General features: G+C 37.9%; 4 non-coding genes across 4 annotated transcripts; 2 read left to right on the plus strand and 2 right to left on the minus strand.

Moving 5' to 3' along the window:
* The first annotated feature begins 12,215 nt into the window (after positions 1 to 12,215).
* Positions 12,216 to 12,287, plus strand: trnaw-cca (transfer RNA tryptophan (anticodon CCA)). Its single transcript has one exon. It is a non-coding gene; the product is annotated as a tRNA-Trp (tRNA).
* Positions 12,288 to 12,804: 517 nt separating this feature from the next.
* Positions 12,805 to 12,891, minus strand: trnay-gua (transfer RNA tyrosine (anticodon GUA)). The gene is given in 2 exon segments: positions 12,805 to 12,840; positions 12,855 to 12,891. It is a non-coding gene; the product is annotated as a tRNA-Tyr (tRNA).
* A 943-nt stretch (positions 12,892 to 13,834) lies between these two features.
* trnaw-cca (transfer RNA tryptophan (anticodon CCA)) lies at positions 13,835 to 13,906 on the plus strand. The gene has a single exon. It is a non-coding gene; the product is annotated as a tRNA-Trp (tRNA).
* A 517-nt stretch (positions 13,907 to 14,423) lies between these two features.
* On the minus strand, positions 14,424 to 14,510 carry trnay-gua (transfer RNA tyrosine (anticodon GUA)). Its single transcript is given in 2 exon segments — positions 14,424 to 14,459; positions 14,474 to 14,510. It is a non-coding gene; the product is annotated as a tRNA-Tyr (tRNA).
* Positions 14,511 to 14,920: the final 410 nt, after the last annotated feature.

The raw sequence follows: 14,920 nt of genomic DNA on the forward strand, positions 1-14,920 counted from the left end.
CTACATCTTCATATGATATGTCATTTATTTGATGTTGGCCTGCACCCTAACAGCGTAAAAGCCGAAAAAGGCCTTAAATACTCGAACCCCGCTCAATGCTGCTTGCAGCTTTAATGTTTATTTGTAATCGCTATATTAATCTTTTTTTTTTTCCTAAAACTGAGCGGGCAGCCCAAACCGTAAGGCCTAGAGACTTGAAACTTGGCCAGAAGGTAGAGCTTCCTGTGGGGACCTCCTGAAAAAAGAATGAGCCTAATCGGACCATAGGTGGCGCTACAGTGCAAAAAAACACATTTTTTGACATTTTGGCCATAATCTCGTAAACCGTTTGTCGTAGACTCAAAAACTTTACATCGTTGCGTTCCTTGGGTCAGGCCGAACAAAAGTGTATTGCGAAATTTTTGAGCTGCGACGTACGGTTGACCCCGAAAACTGGACGTTTGTCCGAAACCTACTTTTGCGAACTAGTCCTAGGTTTTTTGCCCGATCTGAACCAAACCAGTGCAGGAATATTCTCTGGACACTGAATATCAATAATTATCAAAAAAAAGTTGAATTTTTGACTCACGGCCGCAAAGGGCCACCAAAACATTCGATACTGACGGGGCCACTTTTACTAAAATGGCTATAACTTTTGAATGGAATAAGATATCTTCACCAAACTCGGTACAGATGTGTATAAGCTCAATCCTTGGTCAAATCAAAAAAATTGCGGAGCTTCACCACTTGGTGGCGCTATAAGACGGAAAAAATATATAAACGGCTATAAATACACAACAGTTTGTCCGACCGACTTGAAAATTGGTATGCAGTGTCTTGGACCAAACGGGCACAAGTGTCTATGAGGACATTGGCGTATCTCAAAAAACATGACCGCCATTGGCCAATGAAGTTTGAGTACCTATTTGACAAGGTTAACGGAGGTCAATCGGAACCAAACTCGGTGGGCATGTTCGACTCACGGCCCTAAAGGTCTGTAAGAATTTTGAAAGAAATCGGCCACTAGTTGGCGCTAACGAGATTTTTGGGCTCTGTTATCGCGTGACGTTTCACACATCCACACATTGTTCATATCATTTGATAGCTCTCCTCATGCCAATAAAATTTGCCTCAAGAACCATTGCTGTCAATCAAACCGTTCATTAATTATTCACAAATATGTTAAAAACCTACTTTTGCGAACTAGTCCTAGGTTTTTTGCCCGATCTCGATCAAACCACTGCAGTAATATTCTCTGGACTCTCTAGATCAATAATTATCAAAAAAATGTGGAATTTTGTCCTTTGCTGGGCTATAACAGGGTCATTTACAAAAGGGGCGTGGCCACATACACTCAAAAGGCTATAGAACCTAAACAAAAACTCAAAACTTTACAAAAATTGGTGACAACGTGTACCCCATGACTCTTAATGAGCATGCAAAGTTTCATGAAGATTAGACAATAGGTGGCGCTATAACAGTTAAAAAGGTGTCAAAAACATGATATTTCTATTGTATAAAGAACTAAAAACCCAATGAAACGTCCAAATATTCACATATACACTATATCTTCATATCATATGATACATCTCCACATTCTGAACAACTTTGCCTCTAGGACCACTGTTGTCAATCAAACTGTTCTTTTAATACGTGAGATAATTTAAAAAACATACTTTGGTGAACTCGTCCTGGGTTTTGAACCCATAGTCAATACAATCACTGCAGTACAATTCTCCAGACTCTCTTGGTCAGTAATTATCAAAAAAAATTGAACATTTGCATTTGGACAGCTATAACAGGGCATTTTCATAATATGGTTTTCATCTAGTGTACCTAAAAGTCTACAAATACTAAAAGAAAAAAAAAAATTCACAAACTTAAGTAAAATCATGCATCATATGATTCAAAACAAGCATATGTTTATGGACATTGGGCAAAAAAGGCAATGTAATTGTTATAAAGCTTAAAAACAATGCATCTCATTTCAAACTGTGAAATTACAACTATAGCCACTAGATGGCAGTAGAATACCACTAATGGGCTTACACATGTTAATAGAACAGTGCTTTGTGGGGTTTAATGGCTTTATGTAGTTTTGAATTGATATGTAAGTGATACTAAATCACTGTTATAGCTTTTCAAATCACATTTAGCCAAATTTAAAACTTAATTTATACAGATATATCATATTTGACAATTACACATGATTATGATTATAGTGAAACATGACAATGATATATCAAATCTTAAAAACACTAGACTTAAGCATGTTGTCACTTATCATTTATTGTACAAATCTCTTATGTGCAACAAAATATGCATGCATCTGTCTGTCTCTGTAATCATGCTTAATGAACTCAATAGTTTAACCATTTCATTTCTGTGTATGTTTCTGTTTGTGAGTGTGTTCTTTGTAATGTGTATGTTCTGGTGTCAGCCATATATTTCGTGTTGGCCAACACCCTAACGGTATAGAAGCCGTAAAGGCCTTAAATACTCGAACCCCGCTCAATGCTGCTTGCAGCTTTAATTATTATTATTTTTTTTCTGCCGTAAAACTGAACGTGCAGCCCAAACCGTAAGTGCTAGAGACTTGAAACTTGGTCAGCAGATAGAGCAAAAATCGAGGAGAACCTATCAAAGTATCAGCCCAATCGGACCATAGGTGGCGCTACAGCGCAAAAAACTAAAATTTTTGACATTTTGGCCATAATCTCGTAAACCGCTTGTCGTAGACTCAAAAACTTTACATCGTTGCGTTCCTTGGGTCAGGCCGAAGAAAAGTGTATTACAAAATTTTTGAGCTGTGACGCACGGTTGACCAAGAAAACTGGACGTATGTCCGAAACCTACTTTTGCGAACTAGTTCTAGGATTTTCAACCGATCGGAACCAAACCAGTGCAGAAAAATTCTCTGGACACTGAATATCAATAATTATCAAAAAAAAGTTGAATTTTTCACTCACGGTCGTAAAGGACCACCAAAACGTTCGAAAGTGAGGGGTCAATTTTACTAAAATGGCTATAACTTTTGAACGGAATGAGATATCTTCACCAAACTCGGTACACATGTGTATAAGCTCGATCCTTGGTCAAATCCAAAAAAATTGCGGAGCTTGAACACTTGGTGGCGCTATAAAACGGAAAAAACATATTATTGACTATAAATACACAGCCGTTAGTCCGATCGACTTCAAAATTGGTATGCAGTCTCTTGGACCAAAGGGGCGCAAGTGTCTATGAGGACATTGGCGTATCTCAAAAAACATGGCCGCCATTGGCCAATGAAGTTTGAGCACCTATTTGACAAGGTTAACGGAGGTCGATCGGAACCAAACTCGGTGGGCATGTTTGACTCATGCCCCGAATGGTCTGTAAGAATTTTGAAAGAAATCGGCCACTAGTTGGCGCTAACGAGTTTTTTGGCTCTGTAATCGCGCGGCGTTTCACTCATCCACACAAGATACATATCATTTGATAGACCTCCTCATGCCGAGAAACTTTGCCTCAAGAACCATTGCTGTCAATCAAATCGTTCATTAATTATTCACAAATATGTTAAAAACCTACTTTTGCGAACTAGTCCTAGGTTTTTCGCCCGATCTCGATCAAACCACTGCAGTAATATTCTCTGGACTCTCTTCATCAATAATTATCGAAAAAATGTTGAATTTTGTCCTTTGGTTGGCTATAATGGGCTAATTTAGAAAAGGGGGTGTGACCATACATACTCAAAAGCCTATAAAAACTAAACAAAAACTCAAAACTTTACAAAAATTGGAGAAAACGTGTACCAGATGACCCTTAACAAGCATGCAAAGTTTCATGAAGATTGGACCATAGGTGGCGCTATAACAGTTAAAAAGGTGTCCAAAATATGAAAATTCTATATTAAATGACCTGAAACTGCTACAATAAAAAAATGCTCATACATTCACTCAAACACTACATCTTCATATGATATGTCAATTATTTAATATTGGCCTGCACCCTAACAGCGTAAAAGCCAAAAAAGGCCTTAAATACTCGAACCCCGCTCAATGCTGCTTGCAGCTTTAATTATTATTATTTTTCTGCCGTAAAACTGAACGGGCAGCCCAAACCGTAAGGCCTAGAGACTTGAAACTTGGTCAGATGATAGAGCAAAAATCGAGGAGAACCTCACAAAGAATCAGCCCAATCGGACCATAGGTGGCGCTATAGCGCACCAAAACGCGAAACCTATCATAACTCCTAAACCGTTTGTCCTAGACTCAAGTGTCTTATATCATTGGAATCCTTGGCTCAATCAAAACAAAATGGCTATCTCCGATTTCATTTCCGGTATGCAAATTTTTCCGCCATTTTGAAATTTGTCCAAAACCTACTTTTACGAACTAGTCCTAGGTTTTTCGCCCGATCGGAACCAAACCAGTGCAGAAATATTCTCTGGACACTGAATATCAATATTTATCAAAAAAAAGTTGAACTTTTGACTCACGGTCGCAAAGGGCCACCAAAATGTTCAATACCGACGGGGCCACTTTTACTAAAATGGCTATAACTTTTGAATGGAATGAGACATCTTCACCAAACTCGACACTCACGTGTATAAGCTTAATCTTTGGTCAAATCAAAAAAATTGCGGAGCTTGTCCACTTGGTGGCGCTATAAGGCGGAAAAAACATATAAACAGCTATAAATACACAGCCGTTAGTCCGATCGACTTGAAAATTGGTATGCAGTGTCTTGGACCAAAGGGCCACAAGTATCTATGAGGACCTTGGCGTATCTCAAAAAAACATGGCCGCCATTGGTCAGTGAAGTTGGAGCACCTATTTGACAAGGTTAACAGAGGTCAATCAGAACGAAACTCAGTGGGCATGTTCGGCTCATGCCCCTAAAAGTCTGTAAGAATTTTGAAAGAAATCGGCCACTAGTTGGCGCTAACGAGTATTTTTGGCTCTGTAATCGCGCTGCGTTTCACACATCCACACAATATGCATATCATTTGATAGATCTCCTCATGCAGAGAAACTTTGACTCAAGAACCATTGCTGTCAATCAAATGCTTCATTAATTATTCACAAATATGTTAAAAACCTACTTTTGCGAACTAGTCCTAGGATTTTCGCCCGATCTGGATCAAACCACTGCAGTAATATTCTGTGGACTCTCTAGATCAATAATTATCAAAAAAATGTTGAATTTTGTCCTTTGGTTGGCTATAATGGGCTCATTTAGTAAAGGGGCGTGGCAATATATATCCAAAAGCCTATAAAACCTAAACAAAAACTCAAAACTTTACAAAAATGGGTGACAACATGTCGCAGATGACCCTTAACAAGCATTCAAAGTTTCATGACGATCGGACTATAGGTGGCGCTATAACAGTTAAAAAAAGTGTTAAAACCATGATATTTCTATTGTATAAAGAACTAAAAACCCAATTAAACGTCAATATCTTCACATATACACTATATCTTCATATCATATGATACATCTCCTCATTCTGAACAACTTTGCCTCTAGGACCAATGTTGTAAATCAAACTGTTCTTTTAATACATGAGATAATTTTAAAAACATACTTTGGTGAACTCCTCCTGGGTTTTCAACCCATACTCGATAAAATCAGTGCAGTACAATTCTCCAGACTCTCGTAGTCAATAATTATCAAAAAAATGTTGAACATTTGCATTTGGACAGCTATAACAGGGGCATTTCATAACATGCTTTTTATCTAGTATAGATTAAAGTCTACAAATACTAAAATAAAACAAAAATTCACAAACCTAAGTAAAATTATGTATCATATGATTCAAAACAAGCATATGTTTATGGACACTGAGCAAAAAAAGGCAATTTAATAGTTATAAAGCTTAAAACAATGCACCTGTATTTCAACAAAATTACAACTATAGCCACTAGATGGCAGTAGAATACCACTAATGGGCTTACACATACAGATTTACCAGAACAGTGCTTTGTATGGTTTAATGGCTTTATATAGTTGTGAATTTATATGTAAATGATACTAAATCACTGATATTACTTTTCAAATCACATTTAGCCAAAGTTTAAAAGTTAATTTATACAGATATATCATATTTGACAATTACACATGATTATGATTACAGTGAAACATGACAATGATATATCAAATCTTAAAAACACAAGTTTTAAGCATGTTGTCACTTATCATTTATTGTACAAATCTCTTATGTGCAACAAAATATGTGTGCATCTGTCTGTGTCTGTAATCATGCTTAATGAACATAACAGTTTAACCATTTCATTTCTGTGTATGTTTCTGTTTGTGATTGAATTCTTCATAATGGATATGTTCTGGTGTCAGCCATATATTTCATGTTGGCCAACACCCTAACAGTATAGAAGCCGTAAAGACCTTAAATACTCGAACCCCGTTAATTGCTGCTTGCAGCTATATTTATGTTATTGCTTTTGTGTTTTCAATGAGTTATTGGCTACCCTGGTAAAAAAATAAATAAATAAATAAAAAAAGAATGTATCAAGAACGTTGGTGCACAAATTAGCCCTGCTGAAGAAGGAAAAAAATCCAAAACCAGCCTGCTATTTGGCTGTTTTTAGCTGGTCAACCAGCCTGGTTTTAGCTGGTCATAGCTGGTTTTAGAGGGGTATTGGCCACTTTTCTGTCTGGTCAGGCTGGGAAACCACCAGCTAAAACCAGCCTGACCAGCCTGGGAGACCAGCTAAAACCAGCTACTTCCAGCTTAAACCAGCTAAAACCAGCCAACCAGCCTAGGCTGGACAATATACTGTACCCTGCTAAAAAAAAACAGCTAAAACTTTGAATCTAAATTTTTTCCCTTTAGAAAACCTATGCTGAGATTTATTTTATCAGTAAATTCCACATTACAGTATTTCAATGATCCCACTGTGTCTGTACTGTTCTCAGTCTAAAGTAAAAAAAAAATGAAACCTGAATCACATATTTTGTACAACTATATTTAATGATTGTACTAGCAAAAACACATTGAAACTATGGGTAACTTGTGTATGGGTGATCTAAAGTAATGTTCCTATAATATTTCATAATAAATTCGTTTTTTGAAACAATGCTTCTGCTAATGCAAGGCTTCTTTAAAGATATGAACGCACTATGCAAAGTTTTGAACACTGGACAGCCTGTGTTACAAATAATGACTGTTTTGAGTTTTGTATCTAGAGTTTTGAAAAATGACATTAAGGTTCAGTTAATAGTGCAAAAACGATTGTAAAAAACTGTAATGAGTTACGTAATGGCTACCCTGGTAAAAAAAAGAAAAAAAAAAGAATGTATCAAGAACGTTGGTACACAAATTAGCCCTGCTGAAAAAAAAACAAAGAAAAAAACAAAAAAAACATCCAAAACCAGCCTAGGCTGTTTGGCTGGTTTTAGCTGGTCATAGCTGGTCAGCAGGCTGGTTTTAGAGGGGTATTGGCCACTTTTCTGTCTGGTCAGGCTGGGAAACCACCAGCTAAAACCAGCCTGACCAGACTGGGAGACCAGCTAAAACCAGCTACTTCCAGCTTAAACCAGTTAAGACCAGCCAACCAGCCTAGGCTGTTTTTAGCAGGTTTTTTTTCAGCAGGGTACAATATACTGTAAACTGTATACTGTACCCTGCTGAAAAAAACAGCTAAAACTTTGAATCTAAATTTTTTTCCCTTTAGAAAACCTATGCTGAGATTTATTTTATCAGTAAATTCCACATTACAGTATTTCAATGATACCTCTGTGTCTGTACTGTTCTCAGTCTACAGAAAAAAAAATGAAACCTGAATCACATATTTTGTACAACTATATTTAATGATTGTACTAGCAAAAACACATTGAAACTATGGGTAACTTGTGTATGGGTGATCTAAAGTAATGTTCCTATAATATTTCATAATAAATTTGTTTTTTGAAACAATGCTTCTGTTAATGCAAGGCTTCTTTAAAGATATGAATGCAATATGCAAAGTTTTAAACACTGGACAGGCTGTGTTACAAATAATGACTGTTTTGAGTTTTGTATCTAGAGTTTTGAAAAATTACATTAAGGTTCAGTTATTAGTGCAAAAACGATTGTAAAAAACTGTAATATGACCAAGAGTTATTTTATTTCGATCTACAGTGTAATAAATGTTAAGAAAATGATTAGCCTATAGCCCTAAATATTAGAGACTATAAGCTTATTCATTTTTTCTTAACTTTTATTCTTCTAAAAATTATCAAGAATATTAAATCAACTTAATAGGCTAGGTTAACGACTTTTCTTATACAAACATAACGAATGCACTTCAAAATGAAGTTTTCATAGGCCTATATAAATTAATAAATAAAATAATATTATTTATATATATATATATATATATATATTTTTTTTTTTTAATTGTATAGCTATATCAAATGAATAAGGAAATTATAGTGCCTTGAATTTATTAAGTAGGGCCTAATGCTTAATTTCGTTCGTTTGTTTCGCTCTCTGGAAATGTAAAGAAAAAATACCGTTTTTATTCGGAATTCGTTTTTAATCCCTCGTTTTAAACAAGCATATAGCCTACATGAGATCATTTATATTGCTTGAATAAACGTTTAAAAATATTCCTTTATACAGATTTAAATAATTTCATTTTCGAAGTAGGCTACTCTAAATTATGTCAGTGATTCTCCGATGTTAAATATGATCATTAATTATTTTATTTCGATCTACAGTGCAATAAAAGTTAAGAAAAAGATTAGCCTGTAGCCCTAAATATTAGAGACTAAAGCTAATTCCTTTTTTCTTAACTTTTATTTTTCTAAAAATTATCAAGAATATTAAATCAACTTAATAGGCCAGGTTAACGACTTTCTTATACAAACATAACGAATGCACTTCAAAACTAATGTAAGATTGTAAAAGGGATTAATTACACATATAATTTATAATTTAGCTCAAAGGGAAATCGAATATGATTCAATAGGGAATTTGAACAGAATCGCTGTTTTACGGCTGTTCAAGAGTCGACCTGCGATTCATTCACAAGCCGTAACAGAAACTCTGCGATGGATATTACTATCCAGAATATAGTGAAAACACTATATATTAGCACAGTAGCAAAATCAGCAGTTTAAGACATTAACTTGTAAGCACAAAACACAAGATACTTATCTTTTCTAATAAAAATATGATTTTAATGGATAAACCTAACACATACAAACTAAACTAACATAAAACACACGCATTCACACAGGTTGCAGAAAGAGAAAGTGAGGAAAGAATGAGTTTAAAGGAATGAAAATATGAAGTACCAAGTTAGCAATATGTGCAATTGCTTAGACCTGAACAACCATCAATCACTTAATTAACCCTCGTATTGAGTCTCTCAAAGAGATTATTAAACTTTATATCAAAATGCACCAGTTCAGTAAGATCAGTAAGTTACTTGCGCGTTGCCTTTGAGAATTCCTTTAGTTGCGTCGCTTCAGGGCTTTCCCGAGGTTGCTGATTGGTTGGTTCTGTGGTCCTTTGTGTGCTTGGGCGTTGGCTGGATATGAGAGTTGCGTGCTGTTGAAGTTGAGGTCAGCGAAGACGTTTAGGTTGGTCGCGGCTTGCACAAACTTAACTAGAAACGAAACTCTCAACGGAAAGAAATAAAAATAAAAAAAAGATTAAAGAAAAAGATAGAAGTGTGGTGATCTCCTCATGTTTCCTTTAGATGAGGAGGCTGGCATTCAGGCCAGGCGGCGTCGAGACGTAAGAGAGCTTATAGTGAAGAGATAAGAGAGAAATTTGAGGGTGTCCTTGAGTTTTTAAACTCAGCCTTTGGACACATCCCAAAATGGTGTCTTGACCAATTAGAACAATGTCCGAAGTCCGGTGGACTGCTGGTTCCTCCTACCAACCATAAATCCCAATGTTATCTTATTAGTCCCGTGATCCCAAATTCCCGCTCTTTGCAGAGATAAATTTGGACATGATTTCTATAACAAGACTATAATACATTTCGTAAAGAATTGAATTACAGGAACATTTTGAGAATGCGATTTCCAACTCAGACATATCAAACATCAATATAAACCATTAAACTATTCAATAGTTATCAAAAGGGACATACACAATGAGTGATTAAAACATAATAGACAAATGTGTGGGTTACATATATGATAGGAAGTTATACATAGAAATGAGGAGTTGCTCCTTAGTTCTTTAGCACATTTTAGGCGCATATGTACATCAATAGACAGTTTTCTGTGCCCTTCTGTGAGGGTCTGTTCTCTAAGCTGGGAGGTCAAAAGTTTAGGGAAGGAATTTCCGTTGTGTCCTGTGTGTGGGGGAAAACCAACCATATCGCTAATGACTTTAATCATGTGATGTTCAAAATGTGCATCTCTTTGACCATTAATCTTGGTTACTTGCTCCAAATTTGACAATCTCCTTATTCAAAGGATTTGATTATGAAGAAGTGTCTTTGTGTTAATTTTGCGAGTTCTTAGTAAGTTAGGTTTGCTTCAGGCTGGCGGTCTGGCGCCAGGCTATCAAACGTCAGATTTATGACGGGCCTCTTGTGGAATGTACGTCTGTAGAAGTGTTCTAACTTCTAATCGACTCTCTTAAATTGTCTGATTCGCGCTGAAATCCTACACTAAGTTTTCATATAAAATCAGGAATCACGAATATGACAAAATAATAATAATAATAATTTTATATATATATAATTAATTGTATAGCTATAATGCTTAATTTCATTCGTTTCGCTCTGTGGAAATGTAAAGAAAAAATCCTGTTTTTACCTGGAATTCGTTTTTAATCCCTGGTTTTAAACAAGCATATACATGAGATAATTTATTGCTTGAATAAACGTTAAAAAATAGTGCTAAATTTTATATAATTAAGGAAATTAAACAGACCTAGGCATTTGAAAAGACTAATAGTAAAATCTGTCTAATAATTCCAAAAAGAAAGAGAAACATTGGACATTGAATATTCGAGACATTTATTAGGAATACCATTTCTTAACAATAAGATGCTGCATGTGTTTATCCAGTCTAATAGAAGTGTGCGTCTCTCGCTCCCCCAACTTTCCCAACAAAAATCCCACTCCCTCTAGGAAAATACATAAAGCTGACATTACTGAGCTATATGCGTTTAGAAGTAGATTATTAAAATGGTACAATGGCATTGCTCAGTTCAACCGGTTGGGAAATCTGGGATTTTGTCCCGCGTCAGCATTTATTCAACAGTTAATAACGCTCAACATTCAAAAGGTAAATATTATTCAGCCAATAAAGTGTAGGTCTATGTATTTCATAGAAAAGTGTGTCTAGTACTACATAAATTACAAAGGTTTAATTGGCATCTTTATTTCAAACGACCCGACCGAACGCAACCCGAATATCATTAAAAATATTTTTGGATGACTCGTAACCGCGGGTGACCGCGGGCACCCGCTCATTTCGGATCAACCCGCGCATCACTGGTAGAAACCATCCTTGATTTTATCTAAGAACTTTTCTGATTTGATCGTAAGAGCGATTCAGAGAAACGAACGTACACACGAAATCCATGCGTACGCCAGTCATTCGGTTATAAATCACAAATGATCGTGGAATTGTGTGCAGCTGAATGTTCCGCCGTCGAAACGCCCCTGCTTAATTAATTAACATATAAAATGAGCTCATTCCTAAAGCAAAAACTCTGTGACAATGGCAAGTAAAAAGGAGTGCAAGAAATCAAATTATAGTGAGGCTGAACTATCTGCAATACCAGGCATTACCACAAGGAAACGGTCGTACGCCAAGCTGGAATCTGACGTGGAGATAAGTACTTGGCTGAATCCAGATCAGACGGTTGCATGTTCCAATCACATCAGTTGATCTCTTCTTGACATCCATAGTATAAAGTCTACAGCCCTTTACCGTGACTGATTTGCAAATTGAATCAAAGCAATTAAGCAAGGAATGCCAACTTGTTTTCTCGACCTTGTGGCCGCGACAGAGTGCGCCTGACCCCGGATCGGGAGGTTGCGTGTTCCAGTTATGTTGAGGTCAAGCGATCTGTTCTTGACTTTGTGAGTTTAAAGACTAGCTGATTTGCATAGTTTATCAAAGTGCTTAAGCATGAAGCACTAAATAATTTTTCCGCTATCTTGTAGTGCAACGGTAGAGTGTCTGGCTCCAAATCACCTTGAGGTCACCGTATATTTACTGATTTGCATTCTGTGTCAAGGGGGTTAAGCAAAATACATCACCTCTGGGTTCAGGACCTCGTGGCGCAACGGTAGCGCGTCTGACTCCAGATCAGAAGGTTGCGTGTTCAAATCACGTCGGGGTCACGTGATTTCTTGTTGACTTCTAATGTGAAAAGAAGTCCTGTCGTTGTGTGCTGCAGTGGTTTCCAATCCCACCGCTCTGTATGTCTCCCTTATTAAACACACCTGATTAAGATCATTGGCTAGTTAGGAGAGAGCTCCATGAGCTCATCTGGGTGTGTCAGAAAAAGGAGACAGACAAAAATGCAGGGCCGCGTCTTCCAGAGTCATCGTAAGCCTAAGTTGATTGCAACTCTATTGGTTTCAATGCGTCTACGTTGTATTAAGGATTGCAACGCTTTTGGGAAACACAGCCCAGAGCAGGGGGTCCCCAGGATCAGGATTGAAAATCACCAGTGTACTGTGATAGATTTGTATCTTGACCTGTTATTTATATTAAGCCTGAGATCTCATGTAATAACCATTCCTGTCATTATGTACTGTGACAGATCTGCCTCTTGACGTGTTACTTTTGCATATCTTGCCCTGCAATCTCTGAAGAAATCGTGCAAACATCTACGTGCCGAATTCAAAAGCCAGCTCCTTCGAGCCGGAATCGAACCAACGACCTAAGGATAGCTAATGTATCATCTACAGTCCTCCGCTCTACCAGCTGAGCTATCGAAGGCAGGATGACAAAAGGTGGCTTAAGCAGGAAACACCAGATAGGTTTGTGGTGTCTTGGGGTACAACGGTAGCTTGGCTGAATCCAGATCAGACGGTTGCATGTTCCAATCACATCAGTTGATCTCTTCTTGACATCCATAGTATAAAGTCTACAGCCCTTTACCGTGACTGATTTGCAAATTGAATCAAAGCAATTAAGCAAGGAACGCCGACTTGTTTTCTCTTGACGTGTTACTTTTGCATATCTTGCCCTGCAATCTCTGAAGAAATCGTGGAAACATCTACGTGCCGAATTCAAAAGCCAGCTCCTTCGAGCCGGAATCGAAGCAGCGACCTAAGGATAGCCAATGTATCATCTACAGTCTTACGCTCTACCAGCTGAGCTATCAAAGGCAGGATGACCAAAGGTGGCTTAAGCAGGAAACACCAGATAGGTTTGTGGTGTCTTGGGGTACAACGGTAGCTTGGCTGAATCCAGATCAGACGGTTGCATGTTCCAATCACATCAGCTGATCTCTTCTTGACATCCATAGTATAAAGTCTACAGCCCTTTACCGTGACTGATTTGCAAATTGAATCAAAGCAATTAAGCAAGGAACGCCGACTTGTTTTCTCGACAGAGTGCGCCTGACCCGGGATCGGGAGGTTGCGTGTTCCAATTATGTTGAGGTCAAGCGAACTGTTCTTGACTTTGTGAGTGTAAAGACTAGCGGATTTGCATAGTTTATCAAAGTGCTTTAGCATGAAACACTAAATAATTTTTCCGCTATCTTGTAGTGCAACGGTAGAGTGTCTGGCTCCAAATCACCTTGAGGTCAGACGATCTGTTTTTGATCTCCTGAGTATAAAGTCCAACATCAAGAGTGTTCCTTGAGCACCGTATATTTACTGATTTGCATTCTGTGTCAAGGGGGTTAAGCAAAATACATCACCTCTGGTTTCAGGACCTCGTGGCGCAACGGTAGCGCGTCTGACTCCAGATCAGAAGGTTGCGTGTTCAAATCACGTCGGGGTCACGTGATTTCTTGTTGACTTCTAATGTGAAAAGAAGTCCTGTCGTTGTGTGCTGCAGTGGTTTCCAATCCCACCGCTCTGTATGTCTCCCTTATTAAACACACCTGATTAAGATCATTGGCTAGTTAGGAGAGAGCTCCATGAGCTCATCTGGGTGTGTCAGAAAAAGGAGACAGACAAAAATGCAGGGCCGCGTCTTCCAGAGTCATCGTAAGCCTAAGTTGATTGCAACTCTATTGGTTTCAATGCGTCTACGTTGTATTAAGGATTGCAACGCTTTTGGGAAACACAGCCCAGAGCAGGGGGTCCCCAGGATCAGGATTGAAAATCACCAGTGTACTGTGATAGATTTGTATCTTGACCTGTTATTTATATTAAGCCTGAGATCTCATGTAATAACCATTCCTGTCATTGTGTACTGTGACAGATCTGCCTCTTGACGTGTTACTTTTGCATATCTTGCCCTGCAATCTCTGAAGAAATCGTGGAAACATCTACGTGCCGAATTCAAAAGCCAGCTCCTTCGAGCCGGAATCGAACCAGCGACCTAAGGATAGCCAATGTATCATCTACAGTCCTCCGCTCTACCAGCTGAGCTATCGAAGGCAGGATGACAAAAGGTGGCTTAAGTAGGAAACACCAGATAGGTTTGTGGTGTCTTGGGGTACAACGGTAGCTTGGCTGAATCCAGATCAGACGGTTGCATGTTCCAATCACATCAGCTGATCTCTTCTTGACATCCATAGTATAAAGTCTACAGCCCTTTACCGTGACTGATTTGCAAATTGAATCAAAGCAATTAAGCAAGGAACGCCGACTTGTTTTCTCGACAGAGTGCGCCTGACCCGGGATCGGGAGGTTGCGTGTTCCAATTATGTTGAGGTCAAGCGAACTGTTCTTGACTTTGTGAGTGTAAAGACTAGCGGATTTGCATAGTTTATCAAAGTGCTTTAGCATGAAACACTAAATAATTTTTCCGCTATCTTGTAGTGCAACGGTAGAGTGTCTGGCTCCAA

This window comes from Garra rufa, chromosome 1 (genome assembly GCF_049309525.1).
Source record: "Garra rufa chromosome 1, GarRuf1.0, whole genome shotgun sequence".
Lineage (NCBI taxonomy): Eukaryota > Metazoa > Chordata > Actinopteri > Cypriniformes > Cyprinidae > Garra > Garra rufa.